General features: G+C 38.9%; 1 long non-coding RNA gene across 2 annotated transcripts in view; it reads right to left on the reverse strand.

Moving 5' to 3' along the window:
• Window positions 1–268: 268 nt before the first annotated feature.
• The window catches only part of LOC103458050 (uncharacterized), a 36,379-nt gene continuing 20,006 nt past the window's right edge, over window positions 269–16,641 (reverse strand). Inside the window, exons 2-3 of one of the 2 annotated variants that reach the window (XR_014085628.1) lie at window positions 1,430–1,548; window positions 269–556 (exon numbers count right to left, since the gene is read on the reverse strand). This is a non-coding gene — a long non-coding RNA (uncharacterized LOC103458050). Of the gene's footprint in view, window positions 557–1,270; window positions 1,349–1,429; window positions 1,549–16,641 lie in introns of those variants that run through there. The other variant, XR_532523.3, reaches the window with a different exon arrangement.

Here is a 16,641-nt window from a genome sequence, read left to right on the forward strand (position 1 = left end):
GTGTGTGTGTGTGTGCGTGTGTGTGTGCGTGTGTGTGTGTGTGTGTGTGTGTGTGTGTGTGTGTGGGATTTTTCTGCTGCATCTCACAAATATACATGAAAAGAAACAGTGGGGCATTCTGAGCAATGTTTCAGGTCCTGAGGATAATTCTGTTTTTCAACTGCTTCCCATTTATTTCATAGCAGCAGCACTGTCATCTCACCCTGGTCAAAATGAAAAGCATCGCTGTGTAAAGAAATTGAAATGTAAATACTTCTGGACCCAGCAGGATGGTGGAGTGGGAGCTGTATTATCTATGACTCAATGGCACTTCCCTGGGATAAGATCTAATTCTTGCAGGAATTTTTCTTTATGTGGCCACCTGCTGTCGTCAGCTTTGTCCTAGGATCACAAGTTGTTCTGGGTGACCTCTCTCTGGACATGGTGAACGGAATGCACTCAGCTCCCCACTGACATTCAGATCTCTTTATATTCTCCTTCATTCAGTCTGGACCTGACTTGGAAAGCTAGATCTTGGGCGGGGGTGTAGGATGCTGGATGCTTGGGGGTGGGGATTCTGGATGAAGATAATTAAGGAAAGGAACAACTGTACTGACAACCATGCTTCAAAATGATGTAAAAAGTGAGCTCAGAAAATAATATTTTAATAGTTAATTGAATAGTTTATGTAATAAATACAAAATTATAATTGAAAATGAGCTGAAAGAATTCTGAAAGAATTAAACATAGCTAATTTTATTTTTTCTCTAAAAAATAAAATTAGCTATTCACTTCAGATGTCTATTATCAAATATTTCAAATACACCAAAAAAGACACAAATCATCAATTTAATGCCATTTTTACTTCATGATATTTGTTTTGCATTCTCGCTTTACAAATCTGTTTTAAATATTTGTTGGTAAAGGTTTATGTGCTTTGTACATACATTTTAAAATATTCATAAGATAGACTACTCTGTCCATTCATGAAGTTTCAATAAGTTTAACAGTATAAATATTGGGCTTGTGTGATCTCTGCACCCACTTCCACTTATGACCTAAACAGCCCTCTTCTGCAAAAACAAACAAAACAGAAAGCAAAAAAAAACATTGCTTTCTGGGATTCAATGTTAAAATACATTGAATCTATGTATTTTACGGATACTACAATGTCTATAGAATGTTTGAAAACTGGAAGCAGTGAGGTTTGTCTAGAATTACTGTATTCATGTTTATTTCCACGTTTTGCCATGTTTTGTGGTAATTTATTGACCCACATGCAGACATGACACACAGTTTGTTGTGATTTATTTACAAAAGAGATTGAAGGTGTTTGTGGAAACCAGGAGGTGGTGGAAAAACTCCGGTTCTGTAGTGAAACGGGCAAGGTTAGTGCCGATCTGGGATGTGGAACAATGAGATTGAAAAGGCGAGCTGTGGTAGATCTTACTTTGTCCAAGGTGAACCAGAAGGGGAAGCTTGGTGCCTGGTGACTCCGAGGAGGAAAGCTGGAAACAGCCAGGAAGAGCAGGCAGGTTGTGAGGTCTGGAGCTTTACTTGAAGCCCGATCTATGGAGAGGATGAGCCAAAAAATGATTATATATATATATATATATATATATATATATATGAAAAATAAATGAAAAATAGATAAATGTAAAAGAGAAATTGATAATCTGAAAAATAAAATAATGAAAAAATTCGGTTAATAAAAAAGGGAAATTGAAAACTGGTTAAATGAAAAAAAATATTAATGAAAAATGGGTAAATGAAAAATAGATAAGTGAAAAAGAGAAGTTGAGAAATTCATATGAAAAATAAATAAAAAATTGGGTTAATGAAAAAGCTAAATTAAAAAATGGTTAAATGAAAAATAAATTAATGAAAAATGGGTAAATGAAAAATAGATAAATGAAAAAAGGGAAATTGAGAAATTGATAATATGAAAAATAAATAAAAATTTGGGTTAAGGAAAAAGCTAAATTATTTATTTAACAAATTTTTTATTTATTTCACTCATTTTCTTCATTTTCTGATTTATTTTACTCATTTTTTTATTTATTTCACCCATTTATTTATTTATTTATTTAATTTTGACTGAAATGGCTCTCCACATGACATGGACTCAGACAAACAAGGAAAAGCAATAATATAATTCTAACTACACTAAATACCTCTAATATTAAAAGGACCATGAAGGGCTAAACTAAAGTTAATAAAAACATGAAGCTAAATAAAATGAAAAGTAAAACAAACCGAAAAACCCAGTGTCCTGACAGATGTCGGATTATACAATTGTTTACTTTAATCACATAAAATATTTATTTAAAAATATAATCTTTCATTACATGTATGTTTATTACCTGAAATATTTAAATATCAAATTTTTACTTAAAATATGATTCATTTCTTCACCTGTTTACATGCAACTTGAAGTGCTTGAATCAAACGACTCATGGATGTTTAATACATTAAATTATTAAATGAGAGAAAACAGCCACTTCCTACTGTATTTCAACACAAATGGTTCCTCTTCAGAGTCTGCAGCCTTGCTGAGCTCCTCTCCTGGGTTTCTTCCTCCTCAGCCTCTCCAACTTACTCCTCTTCTGTTGCCTCTACTGTGTTTTCATTATTTACCTCTTCTGGGGTAAATAATAAAAACAGTCTCAGTAACTTGTTGATGGTTTTGCTGTATCGCCTCTTTAATTGACGCCCATGTCGGTCCGACGTTGTGCCGTTGACCTCACAGTGACCCATATTCAGCGATGAACCCAGTCAGGATTGAGCTCATCCATTTCATACGTCGGTTTGCCTTTAAGAGGACATATCAGAACACACATCAGTATTAATGCTCTAAATTTGATAACACTAGTAAAATAGTTTACTTCACAATAATGTAATAACCCCGAGGTCCGCTGACAAAACTCGGACTATGCTACCTAAACAATATTAGCCCGACCTAAATGAATTCAACAGAAACTTAACATGAACACTCGGACAAAATCATCGAACAAAATTAGACACTCACCCGAATGGAAATGTCTGGAGCAAACTTGTAGGTATCTGGGGATGTTGGAGAACGTAACATCAGCGTCTCAACGCTGATACCAGGACATTAGTTTTCTTTTCATTAGCTCCGATAGCTTAGCCTCCTCGCATTGTTTCCAAGCAGGAAAATAGTGAAACGAAAGTCCGTTTTCCATCTTTTTACAGTTTCAGTCGTGTGATCGGACATTACAGACAATAACGCAGCAAGTTTGTACCATAGCTAAATTATTTTAAGTAACTTGGATTAAAAAAATCTGCGAGACTGTTGTTTTTATACTGCAAGACTGTTGTTTATGGACACCAAAGAAGGCGCTGATACCCCTCCGACTAGAGCAGTGACGTCACGCTCCGAAGCTCTATTATTGGTCTAGCTGTTGTAATGAATTTGACAGTTGTTTCAGGTTTATTAAACAATTGCTTACTGCTGACTCTACTTCTGGTAACTTCCATTCTACTTCCCTAACTTCTGCCCCTCCAGGTCTCACCGTCATTGCCCACATGAGCGTTGAAGTCCCCCAGTAGAACAAGGGAGTCCCCAGGAGGGGAACTCTCCAGTACCCCCTCTAAGGACTCCAAGAAGGGTGGGTAATCTGAACTGCTGTTCGGCCTGTAAACACAGACAGCAGTCAGAACCCATCCCCCCACCCGTAGGCGGAGGGAGGCTACCCTCTCATTCATTGGGGTAAACCCCAACGTACAGGCGCCAAGATGGGGGGCAAAAAGTATGCCCACTCCTGCCTGGCGCCTCTCATCGTGGGCAACTCCAGAGTGTAAGTACGTCCAGCCCCTCTCAAGGAGACTGCTTCCAGAACCAGAGCCATGCGTCGAGGTGAGGTCGACTATTTCTAGCCGGAACCTCTCAGCCTCGCACACTAGCTCCGGTTCCTTCCCCACCAGAGAGGTGATGTTCCACGTTCCAAGAGCTTCTGCAGCCGAGGATCAGACCGCCAGGGTCCCCTCCCTCGGCTGCCGCCCGTAACACACTGCACCTGACCCCTTTGGTCCCTCCGACAGGTGGTGAGCCCATTGGAAGGGGGACCCACGTCTTCTCTTCGGGCTGAGCCCGGCTGGGCTCCGTGGGTAAAAGCCCGGCCACCAGGCGCTCGCCATTGTGCCCCACCTCCAGACCTGACTCCAGAGTGGGGCCCCGGTGACCCGCGTCCAGGCGAGGGAACGCCAGATCCAAAGATATTTTCCATCATAAGGGGTCTTCGGGCTGCGCTTTGTCTGGTTCCTCATCTAGGACCTGTCTGCCTTGGGTGACCCTACCAGGGGCATAAAGCCCCACACAGTATAGCTCCTAGGATCATTGGGACACTCAAACCCCTCCACCACAATAAGGTGGCAGCCTAAGGAGGAGACTCTGGCTCACGCGACTCTGCAATATCGCATGGACATCGGGGGCAGTTCTCCTGGATTGGCAGACTGGGGTGGTGGTTTGTGCATATAAGTTGCACATTTAAAGAATGGAGGTGCTTTGTATTCATAAAAGAACATTCACAAAGTTAGCATGGCTCGACTGAATGATGACTGTCTCGACTTGTCAGAGGCTTCAGCTGCACCGGTAACGTACGACTTCTTTAAACCTTTGAGCCCTAAAGCACATTGGAACAAGTGCCATCTTTGGGGCAAATTCTGCGCTGAGCTATAGGATAGTCTGTCCAGCTAATCTGAAGGCTCATAAACCATCCACATGTCCCAGCAGATCAATATGGTCTCTGAACACATGCTCCCTCTGAATTCATCCGTCTTCCGGCAGTGCCAAAGCTGACATCGTTACGCTATTACGCAGACCTTTCCACAGCTACTTATGTCTATGTGTCTGTCTATACTCCTTAAGAATCATCTATCCTGGCCTGTTTGGAGTTAATCTGATGATCCAACCAATTTTCTTTTTCAGAGAGTAAAGCTGCCCCACAAACAACATACATTTCATGCACTTCAGCACACAAACCCATGTGCATTTACATGTACAACAAATAGTTTTATTTTTAAGAGACAATTTCCTATTTTATTGGATTTATATATCTGTGTGTGTGCTACCAGTATGAGGATAAAATGCTTTAGTTTCACTGTTTCAAGTTTAAACAATAAGATAAAAATCATGAAAAACTGAGTTTAACATGATTTTTCATGATGCTCCATCTGGTTAAAAACCACCAAATGCGAGTTTTGGTGTTTGTAGTTTGTTATTGTACATGTAAAAAGTGCGCGTATATTTACACAAACTTTCACTCTGTTAATTTTTATAAATGATGACTTGTGTGAAAATATGGCGCCACACATTTTTTGAGCGTATGCACTCATTATGCATGGAATCGCCATTTGGATGGACAGATCAGAGCTTAGTCCATTCATTAATTAGAGTTTTGCTTTGGGTATACAGTACATACTACTATGTGACCTGGCAAAATGGAACCATAAAATTACCTTTATTTAGACAAAGAAAAAAAAAGCAAAATACTTGCAGGCATGATGCAGTAAGTATTCTTTCAAAAAAGACAACTGAAAAACCTGAAACTTGGAAACATTCATTCCAAGTCAAATGCAGGTTGCATTCTATGGAACCCTCTAGGGGACACAGGCAAAATGTTTTCTTTTGCATTCCCTCGCAATAACTTTTGTTCCCTCGCAATATGCTTACTGCAATATTTGCTGGTCTATTTTGTAGTCACGAATGTCAGTTTAACATTTCAAATATATATATATATATATATATATATGTAAAAAGCCTAAATGTGCGGTAAACTAATGGTGGTAGAGGGCCGCACTGAGTTAACCCGGGGAATCGCATCTGTCGGACGCCTGTATCCAATTAACTCCAGGCCACTTATTTGTTCTGTCACAATTATAGATTTATTCCATTTTGATTATCATGCTTCAAACTTTACAAGGACTGCAACACAGACTGACAGGGCCAAACAATGCACAAGTGCTGCCTCCTCATACACACAAAGCCACCGCGCCAGTAACCTTCCCATTCACACTTGGTGACAGTCACGCCCACATCAAAAGCCACGTGCTCCTGTCATATCAACAGGTGCGCGGTATAGGGGGAAAAGTGATGACAATTCTAGGGACCCTGACCAACGGGGGGCCCTCCACAATTTAATTATTTATTTTTTGTTCATAGAAATAAAAAAAATGGGGCCCTGTCGATTACAAAATTAGTCATATTGTATTTTCAAAGATTGTTTTTAGCAGTAAAAATGTAATGTTCTCACTCCCAGACCAAAAAAAAACACGCATCCATATTTGCCCTGTACCCCCCTACCCTATCTGAGTTAAATGATTCGTTCCTGCTTGGAGCGCTTCAGAGTGACGCTGTTAGCAGTGGAAGACACGAACGATTGTCACAGTTACTATGCTGCTAAGAAAGTTATAAAGTTATAAAATCAGGTTTTCAAAAAAAATAATAATAAGAGAGAGAGAGGGAGAAAAAGGCAAGAGAGTTAATTTATAACCCAGTTTTTCTCCAAGAGAGGTGAGTAGACTGTGTGAGATTATCAACCATTTAGCATAATTAGCTTAGCTACAGACTACTGTTTGCCTCTCTTTATCGAGCATTTAATGAATTAAGGAAATAAATTACGTACATATTTATATATTTAACTTGTGCTTTGTACTTTTTACCACTTAACAGGTGAGTCAGTCAGCAGTAGCTCTAACCCACGTCCCTCCTGACCCGTCCTCTCCTGAGTTAAATTAAAGCTGCAGTATGTAACTTTTATATAATTTTTTTTCCACATATGTTTTAAAACTGTCATTATGTTGTGACAGTATGGCATGAAAGGTAATGTGTGAAAAATCTATTTCCTCTGCTTTCTCCCAGCGTTGGAAACAACTAGTCAGTGGCAGGAGAGTTTTTACGCTGTCAATGACAATCTCATGTGGTGCTGCTCATCCTTCCCCCCAACCACCTTGACTTGTGCCGTCCTACAACTAGTATAGCACAAAACTGTGAATGCTCAGTTCACAGCTTTAACAAATATGGAGAAAACATATTCTTTATTAAAGTTACATACTGCAGCTTGAATGACAGTAGATAAACGGTTTCTTGTAATGATAAGTTGTTTCTCCACTATTAGCACATTTAGCAGTGAGTCAATGAGGATAATTGACAGCACTAAGAGCGTCCACCTAGTTCTGATTGGTTGTTTTGGTCAGAATGGTGCATTACTTTAACCAGTAATAGTAATTCAGGAAGGAGATGGAGGAGATTGATTGTTTTCAGATTATCTGTCTCATAACAAACTGCTATGATATGGTGACAGCTTTAACAAATATGGAGAAAACATTATTTTTTATGAAAGTTATATAAAATGCAACTACATAACATTTTTGAGAAGTCTGGATTGCTTTATGTGTAGTTGCACGTTGCCTTTGACTGTTGCTCATGGGGAGACATTTCAGTATCTAAAACTAATAGAAAAAAATGTAAGCAACCTACTTGCATACTGGATGTGGACTGTTGGATGTTAAATTCATGAGCAGTAAATGTTGTGCTAATTATCTGAATTGAACCAAAGAAAGCAAGGCAGATGCAGCCTTTAAAATTGTGACGCTTTTTATGGGTCAAATAGACTCAAAAATTGTGCAGGGGGGCCCAAACAAATATTTTGTCAGGGGGCCCCAAGATTCCTGGCGGCACCCCTGCATATCAATAATTACTTATTTCATTCATATGACACTTACAGAGCCTCAGTGAAAACTTATTATTATTAACTCTTTGGTGCAAAAACTGATTGAAACTCTATTTAACTGCATGTTTGTGTCTGTGGGTTGAGATGGATCTGCACATGGAAACGGCCCTTTAAACCATTCAGACTTCCAGCACAACAGAGACACAATCAAAACTGTCAGATGACAGATGACTTATTACCCCACGGTAATAACTCAGAAAAAGTCCAAATAGTTTGGATGTATTTTTATTTCTTTCCTACTTACGGAAAGTTTCTGGTTATAGGTTTGTGGTGCATTTCTATACTAAAGAAAAATAAATAAAACTTCAGATATTTCACAAAGATATTAACATTCATGGAAAAACCTTACATAGCCTCGTATTGAAGCAGAAAGTACGGCAGCCACCGTAAGAAAGGCTTAAAGTATTCAATTATGCCGCATAAACTGATCAGTACAGTATTGCGAGAATACACAAAACCTTTTGCGAGGGAACGCAATATTTGAAATTGTGTCCAGAGTTTTTGTCAACACCGTCAGACATAAAAAGAATGTAAAGAACTCAGCCATTTATTGGAGGCATTAGAAATTCTATGTAAAATTTAAAAACCTTTTGATTAATTCACTGGAAATAACACAAAATGAATTATGTTTTTAGCCAGTTACGGCATACGTCTGAATATGCTGTACATACAAAAACAGATGTAACTTTTTTCAAAAGTCTTTTTTTTTTTTACCTTGCTTTTAGCAATACAAATATTTCATACATTACCTAATATCAGTATCAGGAGGTGATTGTTGAATAACTGTGATTCTGATGCTCAGGTCTGCTTAGCTCTGTGTCTGCAGTGTTGCTGTCCTACTCCTTTCTGTCTCATGTCAACCTGTCCACTCTAAAACACTCAAACATTTTCATATTTGCCTTGTCTCTCTGTTGCTGTTCGCTCAGAGATGTGCATCTTCCTACTCACCAGCCGGATTCATTTTTGAAGTGGGGGGGCCATGAGGTGTTTCGTCATTTTGAATATCAGGTGTGCGCACTTGCTCAGTTGACATGATGGCACCTGTCAATCAACTCTGGATTTGTCACAATTTGCCCTGAAGTGATCTCCCCTCACCTGAAGGCCAAAGTTGTCAGGTCTGCTATACATTGCGATCTGGCTACTGATTTACTGATTGCTGACTATTAAATGCACTGCGGTCATAAAGATTTGGTGGAAAATAATCAGAAAAAATGGTTAAAAGTTGTCAGTGGGGAAAATGCGCAAGGTGCACTTTACACAGAGCATTAGACAGCAAAATAAATGTGATTCCATTTTAAAACTGGAGTCTGAAAAAATGTAAAAGTTGGACAAATGCCTGCAGCCAACCTCATGAACAGCTGAATACAGAGATTAATGTTATTAAAGCAACATGTTGTATGAAGGTTTTGTCATCATTACATCATATGCTTAATGGTTAAGTAACTGCTCACCCAGCGGTGCTTGCAGGATATTATCAGAGGGCAGCACAACACTATTACTGCACCTGACCCACAAGAGCACAACCACATCTCCAAAGCGCATCATGTGCTTGTGAAAAACCAGCATAAACCTAAACCACACAAATACAGGCCACACGTGCCTAAAACAGCGGATCTATTTTTTTAATGATAAATAATAAGGCCATGAAAGCAAAGCCTACCCGTGTGATTGGAGGATAGAGATTCCCATGTTGAGGTGGTGTGTCAGACATCCAGAGCAAGCGGAGCAACAGTGTTTGATTAATTTCTACTCTTTTGGCAAACATTTCAACTAGATTTAATTGTTTAACACTCAGTCTTATGGTGTGTTCACACCAAACGCGTTTTGAGTGTCAGGCGCGTCCAGAACCGTTGTAGCTCGTTTCGAGCATCTAGCAAGGCGCGATTTGAACCGTTTGTTGCGTTTTGAGCCTTTGAAGACGCGTCCGACACTTCACATAGACATAGACTTAAACCAGATGCAAAGTGCACACGTGTCAAACTTGAAGAGTCCAATGTGTTTTTGACATGCGTAGCTAGCCGGTTAATTAGCGGTAACCCTAAACAGTTGTCCAACCGGGTGACCCGTCAGCTTTATTGCCAAACCACAAAGAAAGCTCATAAACCGGCGACCCGGTAGCTTACAGAAAAAGCGCAGGGCTGCCAAATAAAAGTAAACTGACCAATACGATTTAGGTTTTGGCATTCCCAACACCCCATCTGGGCTACAAAGTATGTACCACACAGATGTGAGCTATGTACATGATGTTTTGACACAAAACATTTTTTTTTCTCTACAATTTTAAAGAGGGTTAGATAATAAAATAATTTTAAAAAATCTTTTCTTTTTTTACTTAAAGGAAAATGTCAAGGTCTGCACGGTGCATACAGCCACGGGCGCCCTCTGCTCACCGATTAATTGCAAGTGCAAAATACGCATGATAATGTCGAAGATGGATAGAATATGACAAAAATTGTGACTGGTCAAATATTTGAAAGAGTAAAACCATATAATAAAATTGTGACGATCTGTGTTTTCTGTGTAGTTATTTTTGAGGTTTTCTGTGTTTAGTCAAGTTCCTGTCTTCACTGTTGATTGTTCCCAGGTGTGTCTCATTCCCTGATTACCCTCCCTGTGGATTTAAGTCCACCTGTTGTTTTTGTCTCTTGTCGGGTCCAAGTCAATCGTCTTGTCTCCTGTCGTCAGTCTGCTCTCGGTTGTATGAATTTATCATTAAATTATCATTTACATCATGTCTACCTGGGCCTGCCAGCGTCTTTCTCACCACCTCCAAAACCACTTCATGACAAAAATAGATGTCAAGTGTCCTCCAGTAGCAGGACAAACTAATGGTTCCAGCGCATCATCACGTTACGGCGTAGCGCTGCTATTTACTCTGGGTCTGAAGCCAAAAGGCGCAGATTATGTTTGCTGTTCCACTAATTGTACAGGAAAGATTTCTGCGTGGGACACATTAACCAGCTGAACTGCTGACAATATTTTTGCATAAAAAACAAAATGAAAAACACCATGATTAAACTTTAATGTGTTATTTAACAAACAAAAATGAATTTCAGCAGCCAACAGAGACCTGAAAACCATCAGCAGCCATCGACTACTGATGGCTGGCTGGCTTTTGGACGAAAAAACAACAACAAAAAACTATTTGCGCAATTTTTCGGCCTTAGCAAAAATAATTGCTCTGAGCAAAGTGTAGGTGAGCATTTGGACCCGTTAACGGACATGACCGACATCAGAGGTTTTTTTTCCAATACTGTCCGGTGGAAAGAAAACGTCACCACAGCTCTATAAATACGGCATTTGGACCAGATGTGGCACAAATACAGAATTCTCATTTAATTTTAGAAAGATTTGGTTTAGACAGTGACCGTATCAGAGTCAGACCGGTTCCTGATCCCGACCCGGAGCTGGAGCATGTATGTAAACCTTTGGGCGACTGTTATGACAAACTGAGCCTTTTGGTCCAGATTTCAATGTTGTAGGTTTTATCTGTCGCTGTCTCTGTCTGCATATAAGTACAGACAAAGATGCCAGTCACAGATTGTCAGAGCTGTGTGCAGTCTGTGTAAATGTCCGGTGGGACCAATGAATGGGCAGGGCAGGGCCGTAAAGTGTGTGGGGGGTGGTCACATCTATATTATTGCAAGAGTTTACACTTCTATGGATATGGTGAGTACCGAGTGGATGTTTTTAAAAGGCCCCTATATTTGTTTGTCACCGTAACGTCAACACCTGAAGGCCACAACAGTTTGTCGGGTCCCGCCAGTTTTGCTGGCCTTGATATTTCCCATGTTTCAGTAACATTTAATTGCCAAATAAAGAACAATTACTTATTTTCTTATTTTATTGACAGTGTCAATCCTAGCACCACCATGTTCCATATATTGATGTAACGCACATACGCAAACAAATTGACCTTACAGCAATTTTAGCACATATGCACCACAATATGAAATCTCATAGCTTACAATAAATTCATCACAAGTTGATTGTTGGGTTGCACCGTCTGTAGGGACTTAGCTTTGAAAACAATTGTGTGGTGAGTCTTCAGGTACCTTTTATTACTGTAGTGCTTTGTCCACCAAGTTTAAATCCACATGTAACGCTTGACTCCCTTGAGTATTCAATTTTACTTTCCCAGTTCATCTTTGTACTATATGCAGGTTGCCTCAGAAACATTGCAAACACTGGCTCTTGGGAAATTTCAGAATATCAGTACAGTCCCCCTTTAAATCAAGTCTTCTTGAGAAATAACCCTATTCAAAAACAGGGTCCTAGTTTATTTGCATGATTGTTATAAATAATTTGTGACACAAAGCATAAACATAGTAGGGTCTTGAACTTATAGTGCACAAGTAGAGCTGCTGGAAAACTGAAGGAAAATGTTGAGGTTTCAGTACTACGTATACACAGTCAGAAAATTTAGTTGCAAGCCTTAAGAAGTGGAAATTTATATTACTGAAAATATACATCTTTTAGGGCAGAATGGTGACAAAGGGCTGAAACAACTATGTTAAATAAAACTAAACTGTGACTAATGATCCTCTGACTCAATGTATATACTTTGATATTCTAATTTATGCTGACACGCTACAAAACAAAAATATATATGGTGACAATGACTTGATTGAAGGGGGTTATGTTGACATATAGGGTGTTTTTATCAGCTTCAAGTTGCTTTTTCTATTCCCCTGGTGAAAGTGTCACCAAATGCTGAGATCCCTGAAAAGCCCTGTGTGCTCAGTTTGCAGTTTGTTAGTGATCTTTACAGTGTGTGAAGTGGCTGCTGTCTCTCAGTATTCTTGCTTGTCCTTGTGTGTCCATACTAAATCACAGAGTGGCATGTTGCACCTTAGCTTCAAGGAGATTGTGTTACCTTCCAGGAGATTAATGGCCTGCTTTTGTTGGGAAATGCATCTGTGTGAATTCTTGGGGAAAGTGAGAAGAGAAAGGACCCTTGCTAATATATCTTGTGAGTGAAAGAGGGCCAGGGAGACGGTGTGGTGCAGAGCAGAGTCAGGATTTAATGTCGACAACCTAGCTGTGTTTACTCAAATGCCTTTAGGAGAGAGGGCTGGGCTGGGATACAGACACGATGAGGTAATAATAAGCTCCGCTTCTCCACCCTGTAAATACAGATGATGAAGAGGAAGAAGGAGGAGGAGAAGAAAAGAATGCTTTTATCTGTTGTACTACTCAGTAGGTGATAGTTACCCATCTTTTTCATCTTCATGCGGGAAATAAACAGGTAACAAATGTAAAAAAATATGGAGCAAAGAAATTCCGTACCTGTTTAGTTGTAGTGGACAGGCATTGCTCTGGATCATGTGGTGTTGGTAGTGATTATAAGATCACCTGTTGCTCACCTGTTGACTTTAGTGAGTGGGTGATGGAGGAAGTCTACCTTTAGCTGACTGCTTTTAGCTTGAATAATATTTGTCTCTGATCAATATTGAACCCTGCAGATCCGTTTTTAATACTGCCTTTTGGATACAAATGTCTGTTATTTGCTGATATTCTGCCTTGGATTGTTGATGATATTGATTAAAATAAAACCATCTTTTTTTGTTATTAAAGTTTTTATTGTTTCAGAACACATGTACATAGCCCCCCCCTCCCCCCCCACTCCCTCACAAAACAAAAACCACAAATAAAACAAAGCAAAACAAAATAACAATGTCAATGCGTGTCAAATCAATAAAAGTTTCACAAAAGATTAAATATCCTCGATGTTAGCAGAAACAACCACAGTAAACAGAAGTGATCACTCGTCAATATTTTCCAAAACAGCAGTTCATCATAGGAGTTTACTTGTCCCAGTATTGCAGAAAAGGAAACAGTTCCAGGACTTATTGAAATTTTCTATGTCATTATTTAGTTTGGCCAGCATCTGTTCATATGACACTATTTCCAACATTAATTCCAACCAGCTTTTAACCAACAGCTGAAGATTTCCATAGTCTGAGGATTATTCTGGCAGCCGTGACCGTCCCCACCTGCACCACAGTGTTTTGGCATATTGGGCATCACTGCTGGATCCCCTAATAAGCAGAGACTTGGCGACATGGTATCCCCACACCTATCCACTTTCCAATGTACTGTAATACTATTTTCCAAAATGGGGAAATGCATTTACATTCCCAGATCGCATGTATAAAAGTTCCTGATTCAGTTTTGCATTTCCAACATAGGTTATTGGTGAGCAGACCCATTTTATGGAGCCTGGATGGGGTGAAATAAAATCTATGTACCATCTTATAGTGCGTAAATTTCCCTCTTGATTCTGTAATATATTTCCCATTATTTCACAATATTTTCAACCATTCTTCATCACTAAAAATGCAGCCATGGTCCCTCTGCCAGACAATCCCCAGACTTTTACATACATCCTTTTGCATACTATTAAATAATTTATAAAATGTGGATACCTTATATTTGATATTACTTGAGTCCATAAATTCCTGTATTGGATTATCCTTATGTATGAAATTGTCTTTAATAATACAGTCTCTAATGTGTAGATATTTCCAGAAACTATCTTTTTTCTATTATATTTCAGCATGACATCTGAAAAAGACAAAACCCCCATCTGTATACAGATCATCCACAATACGTGTTCCCTTCACAAGCCATTGTTCCCAGTAAACAGTTTTCCTTCCAATACAGATGGACGGATTAAACCACAATGAAGAGTACAACTGTTTAAAATGTGATATCCTACGTATTTTATGCATCTCCTTCCATGCTAATTTAGAATGTGCTAATATTGAATTTGTGGGAAGAGGTTTTCTATTATCTGTTTTACCACGAGAAAGGATATCTATTGGTCTGAAAGGGTTCACTAATTATTCTTCAATGTTCATACAGCTCAGCTTTGTTTCTCCTTTTTCAAAATATCTGGACAACCTAGATATTTCAAATGCGAGATTATATAGCCTTGCATTAGGGAGGGCCATGGCCCCTATGTCCCTTGCACACCACATTTTCTTAATGCTAATTCTGGGTTTCTTCTTGTCCCATAGGAAGTCCTTAACATAAATCTCATACTGTTTGTAAACCTGGGATGGAATGTCAACATCATGGTCACCATCATGGACACATAACTGAATAATGGGGCCATCACCCTTTTTATTACATTCACCTTTCCCCATAAAGAGAGTTTCAATTTTGCCTATTTTTTAAGATTAGCTTTTATCTTCTGAAGAAGCGGTTCCATATTCAGTAGCATTATTTCCTCTAGATTCAAGTGAAGTTGTATACCCAGATACTTCATACCCGAGGGAACCCACTTGAAGTTAAATTGTGTAATATCATTTGAGTGACATGTTTGGGATATGGGCATACACTCAGATTTGTTCCAGTTAATCTTACATCCTAAAAATTTTGAATATGATTCAATACACTGTAACAGAGTTGGAACAGATACGATTGGATCTGCTATAACAGCTAAGATGTCATCTGCATACATAAGCAATTTGTGCTCTTTTCCTCCTGCATGAATTCCTTTAATTTTTGGGTCAACTCTTATCGCTACTGTTAATGGTTCCACAACCAACGTGAAGAGCAATGGGGACAAGGCACAGCCTTGTCTTGTCTTTCTGGAAAGATGAAAAAATTTGGATAACTGACCAATTCTCATAATTACTGCTTTTGGTTTAGAATATAATATTTCCACCCATTTGCAGAACTTAGATCCAAATCCAAATGCAAATGGCAGCCGTGACCGTCAGCACCGTGCAGGTGGTGACCGCCCCCACTACCCGCGGTCGGTTTTCTCAGCATCCAAAGAGAGCACCGCAACAGGGATTGGATTAGAGTAATTTAAATGTATTAGATGGGTAACCCTTCTCATATTGTCGATTGAAGATCTGTTCTTAATAAAGCCTACCTGGTCTTCATTTAAGATAACCGGAAGTACTTTTTCTAACCATGATGCTAGTGTTTTTGTTAATATTTTGCAATCTACTCCTATAAGACTAATGGGTCTGAAATTTAGATGGATCTGAAACATCTCTATCTTTTTTTAGGAATAAGTGATATCAGAGCCTTATTGAAAGTGCCAGGCTGACCCAAAGGCTTCTCTATATACATCATGAAGTACTGGGGCAACGGTGTCAATATATTTTCTATAATATTTGACTGGAAAGCCATCCAGGTTTCCCAGGTTTCATAGATGAGATCGTGGTTTTGATTTCTTCCAAAGTGATAGGAGAATCCAATTTTTCTCTTTGCTCATTGGAGATGGTAGGCAACTTCAATGATGAGAAAAAAACATTAATTTCTTCCGTGTCAGGTTTATTAGTGGATGGTTAGAGGTTTTTATAAAACTCTTCAAAGATCCTATTTATGTCTTTGGCTGCGGTGAATGTTTTACCATCTTTTTTAATTAGTGGAATGTTATTGGAGTTATCTTGTTTAAGTTGTCTCGCTAATTTTATCTTTTATCTATCCAGTTTTGTTTCTGTTCAATTGGAGAAAGTTATCGAACATCCACACATTTATTTATTGTAATCATCAGTGCTTGGATGAATCATCATAATGTAGATCTATGTATCATCATAGTTATGGTAGCTAATCGTACTTCCTGATATAACTTGAGTAAGAGGAAGCATATAGATATTGAATAAGAAGGGTCAAAAGCGTGAGCCTTAGGGTACCCCACATGTGACTTCTGTCCACTTCAATGAGAAGTTTTCTATTGTTCTTTTTGTAAGAGTTGTACCAGTTGAGTCCTAGACTAGACTAGAGACTAGAGTCCTACCTAACTTTCCAGTCGTTTCAGGATTATATGTCATGGTCAACAAAGTCAAAAGCTGCACTGAGGTCCAACAAAACCAGCAGTGTGGTTCTTCTTCCATAGTCTGTGTTTATATGACTGTTATTGAACACTTTGACAAGGCAGTTTCAGTAC

Source organism: Poecilia reticulata, chromosome 21 (assembly GCF_904066995.2).
Source record: "Poecilia reticulata chromosome 21, P_reticulata-male-v2, whole genome shotgun sequence".
NCBI lineage: Eukaryota > Metazoa > Chordata > Actinopteri > Cyprinodontiformes > Poeciliidae > Poecilia > Poecilia reticulata.